This window comes from Lissotriton vulgaris, unplaced genomic scaffold (assembly GCF_964263255.1).
Source record: "Lissotriton vulgaris unplaced genomic scaffold, aLisVul1.2 SCAFFOLD_523, whole genome shotgun sequence".
NCBI classification, from domain to species: domain Eukaryota; kingdom Metazoa; phylum Chordata; class Amphibia; order Caudata; family Salamandridae; genus Lissotriton; species Lissotriton vulgaris.
The window spans coordinates 809,086-823,121 of record NW_028244325.1 but is presented as its reverse complement, the minus strand read 5'-3'; positions in this window follow the sequence as shown (position 1 = coordinate 823,121).

Here is a 14,036-nt window from a genome sequence, read left to right as displayed (position 1 = left end):
GCAATCAAATAATGCATCAGGTCCCAATACAATAATGGCAGGGTGGTCCATATGTTAACCATACTATGCTTCTATGTATGGATAACTTGAAACAGCTTACCGAAAACTATTCCAAAACCCAACTAAGTCCCACCCCCTTCCCTCCCCACCGGTGTGTATCACATTTAGTACAAAATCCAAAGCGTATTTCGTGACCAAACTGTAATTCAAGGTTTCCCATAATGGGCATGCAAGGGCCCCCACTAATTACAACTTCCTCCACCTATCCCTCCTCTGATTGGTGGTCAGACAGAGATTGTACCAACGTCTCCCATGCTGTCGCCGAATCCAGTGCCTTCTCATTATTCAAGGGGCGTGTCTCCTGAAATCTAATAACACTCTCGCTACTTCCACATTTATTCAGTTCAGCCCTCAATCTCTTGCTGTTGGGAACCTCCTGTGATTTCCAGTACATCGTTATTTCCCTCTTTACTAGCAGTCACCCCATATCTACGAATTTACTTGTCACCTTTGTCTTGGTGGTATGAGGTAACCAATGTAGTATACATGTTTCCATGTCAAAGTCTAAGTGTCGCTTGGTGAATGCATTCAACATGTCAACAGATCTCCCACTTCGTCTCAATAATCCCCTAGCTTTGGACACTCACACAGCATGTGTTCTAGTTCCACCCCCCTCACTTGCGCACCAAGGGCATGCTGCATGTTCAACCTTAAAGTACTTCCGGATCTTACCCGGTGTTAAATATGCACCTACAAATCGTTTGAGTCTTTCATCGCAGAGCGATCCCTTAAGACCCCCCTCCGTAGGTTACCAAGCACCAGCACCCTGCAGCCGCAACAGTGTTCACAAGCCTACTCTCAGCTCCCAACATTCCCACGACAGCTTACCCGATTGCAAACCATTACTCATCCAACAGTCCATATGCTGTGGCCGGAATGACCTGCAGTAAACGTAGACTGTCCGCCTCTGAGGTCTCAGTGTCCGAATGCGCTTTGTCCTTCTCTGAGTCCGTACACTCCGGCGACTGTACCATCTGTTCACCCCACAAAGCCGACACCGCTTCCAGCACCCCCGCCGCTCTACCTCAGTTTGCGACATGGATGGCTTCTGCAGACCCCGCCGCCGGTGCCGAAGCCGTTGTGACTTACGCAGTTGAAGTTCCCCCGAAGGGTCCGGGGCCTGGATTTCCATTCGATCCTTTCCATTCCTGTAAGATTCCAACCACGTCCATGCTTTGTCTGGGGTGTCATGGAAATGAGTCTTACCATCCAATATTATTCTCAGTTTAGCTGGCAACAACAGGGAGTACTGGAGTCTCTCCGATCTTAACTCTTTTTTGACCGACATGAAGGACGCACGGCGGTGATGAATGTCCAAGGTAGCATCCGGAAAGAGAGTCACTTTGCCGTTTCCGACTTGATATGGGCCATCGGTGCGTGCTTTTTGGATCAAGAAGCCTCTGTCCTTATATTGCAGCAGGCGAGCTACCACCGGGCGCGGAGGACGCCCCGGCTGTGGTGGTTTCGCTACAGTGTGTAAAAAGGGTACAATCCCTCAGGTACCACCGCCGTCTGCAACCAATTCTCCAGGTACTGCACCATGTCTGATCCCTCCACTTTTTCAGGCAGGCCCACTACGCGCATGTTATTCTGCCGATTTCTACTTTCAGCATCCTCAGCACGTTTCTCCAATGCCAGGATACGGTCCAAAGCATCCGTCACTTTGTTCACCAGCGCAATTTGGGCTGGTGCCACATCCTGGAGCATTCCTCCCACTTGTTTTACTCTATCTACGTGCTTACAGTGATCCGCTCTCAGGAGGCCAAGGCCCGTCGCCACTTGTGCAATCCTGTTGGAGGGCCGTGCGGGAGACCGCAATTGCTGCCAGTATTCGGTCAAATTGCTGCTGCATTCTGGGGTCCTGGGATGCTTCCAGGGCATCGAATTCAGTCTGGGTCGGAGCCTCGCTGTTCGATAGCTGGTATGCTCCATCCTTCTTCCCTTTTGGTTTCCCCATGGCCAGGACTTCCAGTGCGTGTCCAGTAATTTATAGGTACCCCACAATGTCCTGATCGCCTAAAGAGAGCCAAGGTCCAAATCCACTCCAGTCAAGATCAGGAGGCCTTCTCGCCAAAAGTATCCCCACTCAGCAGCTTGTGTGCCCCAGCCGGCAGAGCGCTATTGTTTCCCATCAGCTTCAATTCAGGAGCACTGTAGGTAAGGTCCCATCTCCGCCATCTATCCCATAGCACAATATTGCGTGCTTGGACTCGTGCTCGCTGCCAGCAATAGAGGCTCAACTCCTCGTTCTCCAAAGGAGGGCCAAGCATAGAACCACCACCGCCTGCGGCCCTGCCCAGGGTGTGCCGCCTCTGCTGTGCCAGCTCTGGGCCAGTTCCACCGCTACTACAGTCCCAGGCCTCAACGGCGCTCCCTCACCTCCATGGTTGTTTCGAGGGCACCAAGTCCCCAGGTCCACTTCAGGCCGCCCCGCGCGGGTGGCAAATCACTCTCCACAGACCACCTCCAGTTCCCGTAGTGCACCTCCACTCGTTATCTCCCAGCCTCAGGGGCTCCAGGGCCAGGTTAGCAGCGTTTCTAGCCTCACTCACTGCAGGGGCTGCAAGCAAGTCCACATTAGGCCCCTCGCCTTGAGCCGTCACTCTATGCTCACCCCCGCTCTCGCCCCAGCTCGCAGCCGCAGCCGTCCCTGGTGCTCCGCGTCCACCTCCACGGCCCGGATCTCCAGGTCGTGCCACACCCCACTCACCAAGGCAGGGACAGGCGCCGCAGTTCCCTTACAAGCCTCCAGGCAGCCCCATGCCGCCGTGCTGTCTCCTGACTATAGGGCGGCAGGGAGTTTTTTTAGGATACTTGTGGATTTTTGTCATCATATAAAAACTTCAGACTTCTGGGGTTGATTTTAGTAAGGTATTTCTTATCCTTCTCATTGATAATTCCATTATCTGCTGCTTTCTGGATGATATTAGATAATGTCTCTTGAATCTCAGATGTGGGGTTAAAATACAGTTTCATATAGATGTTTTCATCCCGCAAGTGCTTATTAACTAGTTCCAGATAGTAGGATGTGTAAATTATAACTAAGGCGCCACCTTTGTCAGCATTTTTGTACGTAATAGCTGTGTTGTTAGCTATTGCTCTAAGGATTCCAAACTCTTTATTAGACAGGGTTTTGGCCTCATGATCTTTTGCGCTAATTGAGTTTAGATAAATCCTGTTTAACCAGTTGTACGAATAAATCCAGGGTCTTATGGCTCACGGGAGCCATAAAGGAACTGGTGGATGTTAAACCTTTGAGTTGATCTTCACTTTCCGTTCTCCGTTCAGTTACGATGTTTTCAAAAAAATGCCTCAGTCTTAATTTCCTCATAAGTTTAAAAAAACGTATGTTAACTTCCAAAAGATTGGTGTGTGCGGTTGGTACAAAAGAGGTTCCTTTTTGTAGTGTACGGATTTGTGTCTCGTTAAAATGAAAATCAGAAATGTTGATAACCAAATTATATACTGTGCTCCTTTCTTCCTGTCTTTTTTCGAAGTCACGTTCCGTGTCAGGGGTGGTTCCTTGCCCCTCTCCTTGGGTTTTTCTCCTCTTGGACCTCCTGGGTCGTCACTTTCATCTTGGCCTCCCTGTAAAAAAGACACCGAAGGTGAAGTGCTGGTACTAGCTAGTTGTTCTCCTTCAGTGTGACTTCTGACCGTGGTCTGTCTAAATGTTTCAGAAGTGTCAGTTTCTGTTGACGAGGTATGCGTGTGGGCCGTATAGGGACGGTTTTGTCTTCTCTTAGCTTAGACGTCTGCCCAAGTATATACTTCGCCTAGCTTGTAGTCTAAAGTCTCTCTACGGTATTTCCTTATTTTCCTCTCATTAACTTCCTGAGAGTGTTTCTGTAATTGAGAGTTGATATCCTCAAGTGTCTTAGCTAGTTCTTCGGCTGACATGGTTTTATCCAATTCTGCTTTGACTGAGGTGATATCATTATTAAGTTCCTCCAGGATGTTAGACAGTTCTTCGATGACTAGTAAAATAAGGTCGAGGGAGCACTTATTAAGAATTGCATACCATTTATCTGTGAATTTTGGGGAATTCTTGCAAAGAGATGGTTTTATTGAGATTCTTAGGCCCGTGGGATTCTTTGTGCCTTATGGTACCGGATCATAGTACTCGCGTGTAAACGCTGATTGATTGCTTTACCTGACAAATGCATTAGTTGTTTAATTTGTTGTTCTCCAGTATTAGGGTGTCTTTCATAGATTCACATGCTTGAATATTCCCCGTCGTCGAAGTGGGAGTCCCACGGTAAATAAAATAGCAATAATGCTAAATATATATAAATATATATAAATATATATATGTACCCATAATACATGATAAAGAAGAGGAAAACATAATAGAAACCTCAAAAAACGATTCCTACATAGGAATGCATGGTAAAGAGAAAAAACTACTTGTAACACATTAGTGTCATTATGTTAGTCCAAATTACAGCCAATCAGGCGTCAACACCCTCTAGTACCTTCTCCTCAGAAGCTCAAGCCCTCAGATTTTCCACCGCACGTCGTGTGAAGGGAGTCTCCCTGAGCTCTGCTCAGTTTTCACCTCTACTCTTCTAGTTCCAGTGTTTTTCTCAACATGTTAAGTAAGAAGTATTTATTTAGACCTTGCTCTTCTTGTGGGAAGCTGCGCCTTTTTGAAAAGGACCCCCACCAGAAGTGTATATACTGTTTATACCCTGATCATGAGGCTGGCAGCTGCAAATTCTGTTGAACGTTTTCTACACAGACTCTGAAGGACAGAGAAGGCCACCTTCTCCTTTGGCTTCATTGTCTAAAGGACAAGGAATCAGTCCTGTCAGACGCAGAAAGTTTTCATTCTGGACTTTCTTCAGCAGCATCCAAGCGTGGTAGTTTACAGGATGTTCCATCTCCTTTCCTCAAAAAGATGAAGTTGGCCATGCCTCTGGCTCCTGAGGCGTCTTCAGCCATCCCTACCACCTTTACGCCCACGAGACCTGGCTCTCAGGCGTCTTCTGCTGCCTCTCGAGGTGTTTCCACTCCTCTTAAAGTTCCGCCGTCGACGGGAGCGTCGACGAGCGCTCCGACGACAAGAACGGCATTTGCTGCATCCTCGACGACGACGCTGACTACTACATCAGCTTTTTCTTCGTTGACGACGGTCTCGTCGACAGCATCCACTTAGACAAGGGTTTCATTGCCTTCTAAGCCAGTTCCGTCGACGATTCCCATATCCTCGTCGACGAAGAAGAAAGAATCCTCGTCGACGAAAGTCTCAAAGAAATCTTCGTCGTCGTCAACGGCGACCCCGTCGACCAAGATCTCGTCGACGAAGATACCGTCGACCAAGGACTCGTCGACGAAGACATCGTCGACCAAAGCCTCGTCGATGAAGACTCCGTCTACAGAGGTTCTACTGGCGACGACGGCCGTTCCGTCGACGATTGCTTCGTCGACGACCTCGTCTACAGCTGATCGCCCGTCGACAGTGGCCCTGACGACCACTCCGTCGACGGCCGTACCGTCGACGATGACTTCTCCAAAACTAGGCTACCATTCCTTTAACTCTAATCTCAAATCTCCAGCCTATGCTGGATGATTACAACCGCCGTTTCCCAGCTACGCCACAGAGTACACCGGCACCATTTCCGGCTCCCGTAGCACTGCCTCCACCTTCTCGGCCGCCTACAACTTCGTCTCAGGTTCAGGCGTCTATTAGAATCCAGACAACGGTTTATCCGCAGGATGCGGATGATGAGGCGGTCCCGGAGCGTGAGGACGGAGAGGTCCAGACAATTCGGTTGAAGCAGACGACCAGGATATGGCGGAATGGGATGATTATCGGGCACAGACACCCTCGCCTCAGCCAGGGAACTCTGGAGATTCACCTCCTGTAGATATCGCCTGTTTCCATCTTTTAATGGATAAAGCAGCTCTGCGCTTCAAATTACCAAGATCACAACATGAGGAGGACTGTTTCCTTTATGATTTTAAAGATAAACCTTATAAGCAGACCCACACAATTCCTATCATCGATTTTGTTTGGAAGGAAGGAATTAAACTCATGACTGCTCCAAACTCCTTACCTGCACAGATACCGCGCCTTGAGAAAAAGTACAAGGCCCCGACTGGCTCTCCAGCTTGCCTGCTTTCTCACCCCAAGCCGGACTCTGTAGTGACTCAGGCCGCACAGCGTCGAGCCCGGAACCCAGCGCTCCAATCACAGCCCCTCCGGATCGAGAGGGTCGACGCCTGGATGCTATTGGCCGCAAGTTTTCAATGATGGCTTCCACATCTGTCCGGGCAGCCAATGCCTTAGCCATCTTGGGACGTTATGACCGACAGATGTGGTCAGACATTTTAGATCTGATGGAACTCATACCTGATGCTTCCAAGGCTGACGCTCTACAGATTCTTCACAATGGACAGAGAACGTCAGAAGAAATGATCGACTGCGCAGTCGATATTGCTAACACAGGTTTCCGTCTGCTTGCAAGTGCGACTGCACTCCGACGACAAGGTTGGCTAAAGTCCACACCCTTCCGGCAAGAAGTCCAATCCAAAATACTGGACATGCCCTATGATGGGGAATCACTGTTCGGATCCCATATTGATGACGCCCTGGAGCCCATTAAGAAAGACACAGATACGGCAAAGTCTTTGGGCACGTTACAATTTCGGAAGCAGTCCTTTCGAGGTGCCCGCGGACGCGGCACTTCTGCCAACGTTCGTGGTGGGCAGCAATACCGCTCATACAATCAGAGCGGCCAACGTTACACGCTCAATCAGCAATCTCGTCAGCAGCCCTCCAGGCCTTACAGAGGAAAGTCCACTTACCGGCGATCCAACTCTAAGCGCCAATTACTTTTCTCACCATCAAAGTGTTGGAGGTCGAATCTCTCTGTTTTATTCTCAGTGGTCCTCGATCACCTCGGACCGCTGGGTTTTGGACATTGTACAAACGGGGTCATGCCCTAGAGTTCGTAGAGATTCCTCCTTGTACTCCACCTCGTGGCCTGCCTCCTCCACATCTCGAGGAGCTTTACCATCAGGTTTGTCTTCTTGTGTGAAAAGGTGGAGTCGAAGTGGTCACGAAACATCAAACAGGAGAGGGGTTTTACTCTCGATTCTTCCTCATACTCAAGAAGACCGGAGATTGGCGACCCATTCTGGATTTGAGGGCTCTCAACTAGTTCCTAAAGTCCCAATCGTTCCGCATGCTAACGTTACTGGAAATCCTGCGTCTTCTATCCAGCGAGGATTTCATGACCACCATAGACCTTCAAGACGCATACTTTCATGTCCCAATTATTCAGCAACATCGCCAGTACCTGCGTTTCAAGGTGGGGCCAATGTATTTTCAGTTCAAAGTTCTGCCCTTCGGGCTGCGATCAGCTCCTCGTGTGTTCACGAAGGTACTGTCCCCTGTGGTGGCTCACCTGCGTCTACAAGGCGTTCAAATCTTTCCATATTTGGACGATTGCCTTCTAAAGTCTCAATCCCACAATCAGCTATGTCAGGACACTCGCCTTTGCCAGCAGGTGTTTCAGTCCCTGGGGTTGACCATCAACGTCGAAAAGTCACAGTTTGCGCCTCTACAAACCAGATCCTTCTTGGGAGCGATCCTAGACATGAAGCTCTCAAAGCGTTCGTCTCCAACGAGCGACGTCACAAGATACTTCGTCTGGTCTCCCTCATTCGAAGAAAACAGTCTGTTTCTGTTCGAACGTTAAAATCATTCTTGGGAATGGCTTCATCTTGTATCGCACTGATCCCAAATTGCAGGTGGCGCGCCAGTCCCATCCAGGAAGAACTGGACTTACACTGGCGCCAGGTCTCCGGGTCCTTCAACGACCTTGTTGCAGTCACAACCCGCATTAGAAAGAGCTTGCTTTGGTGGGCACAACCTACAAACCTGGAAATGGGAAACGTCCTTTCTCGTTCACGCACCAGATCTCACGCTGACGACAGACGCCTCCCTGGAGGGGTGGGGCGCTCATCTCCAGGGCCTATCCATCAAGGGCAAATAGACTCCGCCCCAACGCAAGTGGCATATCAACAGGCTGGAGTTGATGGCGATCTTCCTAGCGCTCAAGTCATTCCTCCCTGTAGTTCACGGGGAGTCAGTGCTGATCCAAACAGACAATACCACCCGTATGCACTACGTGAACAAACAGGGAGGAACCAAGTCTCATCATCTATCTCACTTAGCCCAGTCGATCTGGGATTGGGCTCTCCGCTACCAGATCACCTTGACAGCCGTCCACCTTCCGGGCGTGTCCAACATTTTGGCGGACTCTCTGAGCAGGTCCACTTCCTCAACACACGAATGGGAACTGCACCAGCCGACTCTAGATCTTGTCTTTCGCCAGTGGGGTCACCCAGATCTAGACCTCTTTGCAACACCGGAGAATCGTAAATGCCCGTCTTATGCAAGTTGGCATCCCCACCACGGGTCGTGCGGGAATGCCCTTTTGATAGACTGGTGCGATCTATTCGATTACGCTTTTCCGCCTATTTCATTAATACCGCGGGTGCTGTGGAAGATGCGGAGACAGCCTTGCCACATCCTGTTGATCGCACCTCGTTGGCCCAGACAGGCATGCTTTTCAGAACTGCTTCTGTTGTCGCAATGCGAGCCCATTCCTCTGCGCGCTCGTCCAGACCTCCTATCAATGGACAGGGGCCTAATGTGACATCCAGACCCCTCCACGCTGCAATTGTGGGCATGGGACCTGAGCACCTTGAATTCGCAGATTTGAACTTATCTCAGGAATGCAGAGACATCCTGGCTCAGGCTAGGGCTCCGTCTGAAATAACAACGAGGGGAGGTAGAGTAAAAAGATAGGATTCCTACTCCACAGGCACTGATAATTAAACAAGAAGAATCCTACTTCCAGTGTGCACCACAAGGATGGGGGGCACTCAGTGTTGTGTAAAATACCCCTCACACACCAACAGGCCCCTTGGTGTCATGCTTCATCATCGGGGTCTTCGCACCCCGCTAAAGGGATGCGGCACGCTGCGACCTGCGACTACGCGGGAGCGTTGACAAGGTTGACTATGTGTGGTGTGTGTTCAGTGCAAGTGAGGGGATATATGTGAGTGAAGGGTGTAGTGAAAAATTAAAAAGTACCTGGCTAGTGGGTGGTGTGAAAAAACTTTATTCAGGACCCCTAGCTGGTGCTATTAAAAAGATGTGCAAAAAGGCGAGGTCAGTTGTCTTAATTAGGGACAAAACCTCTGGTGTGCGTCGACATGTTTCCGAACTGGTGTTCCTTCTTCAGGACGGGGCACAACTTCCCAACCCTACTCACGTATTTCTATAAAAAGGTGTTATCTTAAAATCTTTTTACTGAAAAGTAATAACAATCTCACGGAGGCTAACAATGTGCCTACAGCGGTATTGCATCAACGACTTACGTTGGACGGTAATCGAACGTTTAACATCTGAAATAGGCCTGTTCCAGAAAGAACAACGATGGGTGTTTCGCTTGGGAACCCACATCATAGGTCTTAATGACGATATTCCATGGAGCCAAATTACTAGATAATAACTGAAACACAATAACGTCATTAAACTCATTTCTTTAGTTTCAGAAAAAGAAGGGACTATAAAATCTAAATCAACCTGATGTGTTTTACCTCACGGAACACCCCTAAGGAGTGCGCATTCCACTGTTTGGGGATTATGTTAATAACGTTTTCCATTATTGCCATGGCCCAGGTGATAAAACAAAACTATGGAGCGCCCTATGCGATGCCCCAGTAATTAAATAAGCAATATCCAAAATACGGAGGCAAGCGGTAGAAATTAGTAACACTTTGGAAGTCCCAACATGAATGTGGTACACATCACATGAGAACAGTGTTTCACAGAGAGACGATCCATCCAACTGCGCATGCGCCGAGAACTAGCAAACCAGGGCGGAACAAATGCGATATGCGCATGCGCGAACCTCTCGGAACGCTTAATGACCGGGCATGCTCAGAAGGATACATGTCAGCAGGAACCCGTGTCCGAGCTCACGAAAGGCAGAGAAGCGAATACTCCTAATTTGGTCTGTCTAGAAAACCCGGCAATTAACGAATGAGATGAGTTAAAAACAACACATGTCACATTGAGACCGTGAGCATGTTCATGATAGGTGGGGATACGGATGTCCCTTATATGGCCCGCTTGCCATTTCCGCTAATCAACTAATCAAATAACACCTAAATACCCAATATATACCACAGCCCTGCCCGCTAACACATTCACAGCGGAGCAGCACGGGGTGGTAGAAGGAGGCCAATTCAGGCGGATTTCGTGAGTATATTACACAAAAGAGACTCCCTGATACCCCGATTTAGCGTGGAATCAAACAGTGAGTAAAAAGAGTAAAAACACTGAAATCAACTCTTTACCCTCACAGATTGTGGATCCACCTACCTACCTTGATGTTCTGGATATGCTCATGATGCAATATACAACAGTAAATATGAGTATGTCTTACAGAACAAATACAAAAAACTATAAGTGTGTCCTCTATGTTGTGTGTCATGTGTGTCCCATTTTTTCTTTACAGGTTAATTTAACTGTTTGGGGCTCCAGGTGACTGCACCTGTCTGAGCCAGTCCTTTATGGTAACCAAACTCATTTGGGTTTTTCTCTTTTTTCCAGGGCATGCAATTGCATGAACCAAGAATACCGCTGTAGGCACATTGTTAGCCTCCGTGAGATTGTTATCACTTTTCAGTAAAAAGATTTTAAGATAACACCTTTTTATAGAAATACGTGAGTAGGGTTGGGAAGTTGTGCCCCGTCCTGAAGAAGGAACACCAGTTCCGAAACATGTCGACGCACACCAGAGGTTTTGTCCCTAATTAAGACAACTGACCTCGCCTTTTTGCACATCTTTTTAATAGCACCAGCTAGGGGTCCTGAATAAAGTTTTTTCACACCACCCACTAGCCAGGTACTTTTTAATTTTTCACTACACCCTTCACTCACATATATCCCCTCACTTGCACTGAACACACACCACACATAGTCAACCTTGTCAACGCTCCCGCGTAGTCGCAGGTCGCAGCGTGCCGCATCCCTTTAGCGGGGTGCGAAGACCCCGATGATGAAGCATGACACCAAGGGGCCTGTTGGTGTGTGAGGGGTATTTTACACAACACTGAGTGTCCCCCATCCTTGTGGTGCACACTGGAATTAGGATTCTTCTTGTTTAATTATCAGTGCCTGTGGAGTAGGAATCCTATCTTTTTACTCTACCTCCCCTCGTTGTTATTTCAGTCTTTAGGCAGCGCAGAGCTGCGGGAGTTTTTTCTCCATACACACATCACACACATAGAGACACACACCTAGGTATAATAAAAGAAGCCAGCGGTCCACCAAAAATGGAAGATGAACACGGCCTCACTTTTGCAGAGGACGAAATTGACAAGATCCTATCTGATACTAACCTTTTCGAAGGCCTGTGTAACCAAGAAACAGGCCCACAAACCAATGATTGGAATGAGTTACTTAATCTAAGACGTAACCAAATAAAAGCTGCCCTACACGGTTTGTTTATGACCCAGTACCTTCGTAACAAAATGGCACCACCTGGTCTGATTGTTAAAAATGAATCACTCATTTTCCAAAACGATTTGATTTTTAAAAAAGAGTGGTCATTGATTTCATGGCACTGTTCGAGAGACTGGTTAGTACTCATAATCAAGACAGCTACCAGGATTACACAGGAACTCAAAATTGAAATAAACAAAATAGAGGTCCAACTAAAAACATACATCCCACCAGAAGAGTTGAAAACTAGACTCGAGGAATTGAATCATCAAATGACTGACTTCGAGTTCACTCTGAAATAGAGTAAAACTAACAAACTAACCAAAGATGTGGCAAAATTCACCCCCGAAAATGCATATCCATACACGAAGGTGGATTATGTCTCCAAAAGCACCTACAGTGACGCGGATAGCGACACTTCGGATAACGGCTCCTCAGGTTCCAATTCAAGCGGCAACAGAGGAAACAGACAGCGCAGAGGAGGTTGGAGGCAAAGGAGACAGCAGTTCCCTAGACAAAGGGGATGGCGCGGTTATCAACCACAAAATCAATTCCCACAATTTATGGGCCCACCACAATTCAACCCTTTTCAGTTTGGACCACTATGGAATCAAGAATACAGCGATGGTTACTACGGCCAGCAACAACCATATGGAGGGCCACAACAACCTTTTTTAGGGGCACGCCAGAACACATGAGGCAAGAACTGGAAAGGCAACACAGTTGCGTGGGAAGACCAGGAGCAACCCAACGCCCGGACAACCCGGAGCATGACGGGATCGCTACCCAACCAGCCATCAACCAGCAAGAGAGGGACCTAGTTGTGAATCTCACACCTATGACATTAACAACGACACAGAAGAATGTTTTAAACAAAGGCCTGGGGTTTGTACCAACTCAGAAACCAGATATCTTCAAACTCAACATGGAGCTACAGGATTTCTTCCGGAAACTAAAACTACAGGCCTTCTTCAAGGACAAGCCATTACCAGAGGATAAAACAGATACTGGCTTAAAGTTGAAGTCAACCTTCACCCCACCAGATTCTACAATCCCTGTAGAAATCCTAACCTTTGAAAAGGCAGTGACCACTGAGGTCAACCAACTGAATACAAAAGGGAAGAACGTTTTCTACAACACAAGTGGTGAAGAACAACAAGCCCTAAGAGAGCTAACAAACAACGGTGAGCTCGTTATAAAACCAGCAGACAAAGGGGGAGCGATAGTACTGCAAACCTTGGAGGCATATGATAAAGAATGCCAGCGTTTACTATCGGACGAACGAAACTACAAAATTTTGGAAAGAGATCCAACGGAAGGACTTCGAATCCGTATTGGCGGCATGGTAGAGGAAGGTCTAGCCCATGATTGGCTCAGCAAAAAGGAAGCTGACTTCCTACAACAACCTACTCCAAGAACACCATACTTCTACTGCATCCCGAAGATCCATAAAAACATTGAGAATCCACCGGGAAGACCCATCGTCTCCGGGATTGGGTCAATTCTGGAGCCACTGTCTAAATTCTCGGATGCTTTCCTTCGACCGATGGTACAAGCAACAGACACATATTTGAAGGACACAAAAGCGGTCTTACAATTGCTTGAAGACAAGGAATTTGATCCATCCACACAGCTCCTACTAAGCCTCGACGTGGAGAGCTTATATACTAGCCTGCCTCATGAGGAGACACTACAAATCATAGAGGAAGTGCTCTTCAGTAATACATGGAAGTACCAAACACCAAGGAACCTGGTCCTGGAATGCATCACCATGGCTTTGAAAGACAATTTTTTCAAATATAAAGAGACCCTATACCTACAGACCCATGGAACGAGCATGGGCAGCACCTTCGCTCCCAGTCTAGCGGGACTATACGTTCACCACCTGGAACAGCACAAGATCCTACATGAAGACAATCCATACCGTTCCCAGATTAACACCTGTAAACGGTATATAGATGATATCTTCATCATATGGAATGGGGATGTAAACAGTGCCACAAATTTTGTAGCTTGGCTCAACAACCAGAATGAATACCTAAAATTTACAAGTACGATCTCCAACACAGCAATGGTTTTTCTGGATTTGAATATATACACTGAGGATGGAAGGCTGAAAAGTACCACCCATTTCAAACCCACCTCCAGGAATTGTTTATTACGATACGATAGTTTCCATCCCAGACACTTAAGGGAGAATCTACCGTATGGACAATTCTTACGTCTCAGAAGAAACTGCACAGAATTGAACCAATTTAATAAACAGGCCAAGGATTTAAAAACTAAATTAATACAGAGACAATACCCTGTCAAAACCATTGACAAGGCGATGAAACGCGCAAGGAACAACCACAGGGAGGCACTCATAGAGGATAACCCACAAGACAAAGAAGCAAGCAAAAGACCAATTTGTGTTACGACATACACATCCATATCAAACCAGGTA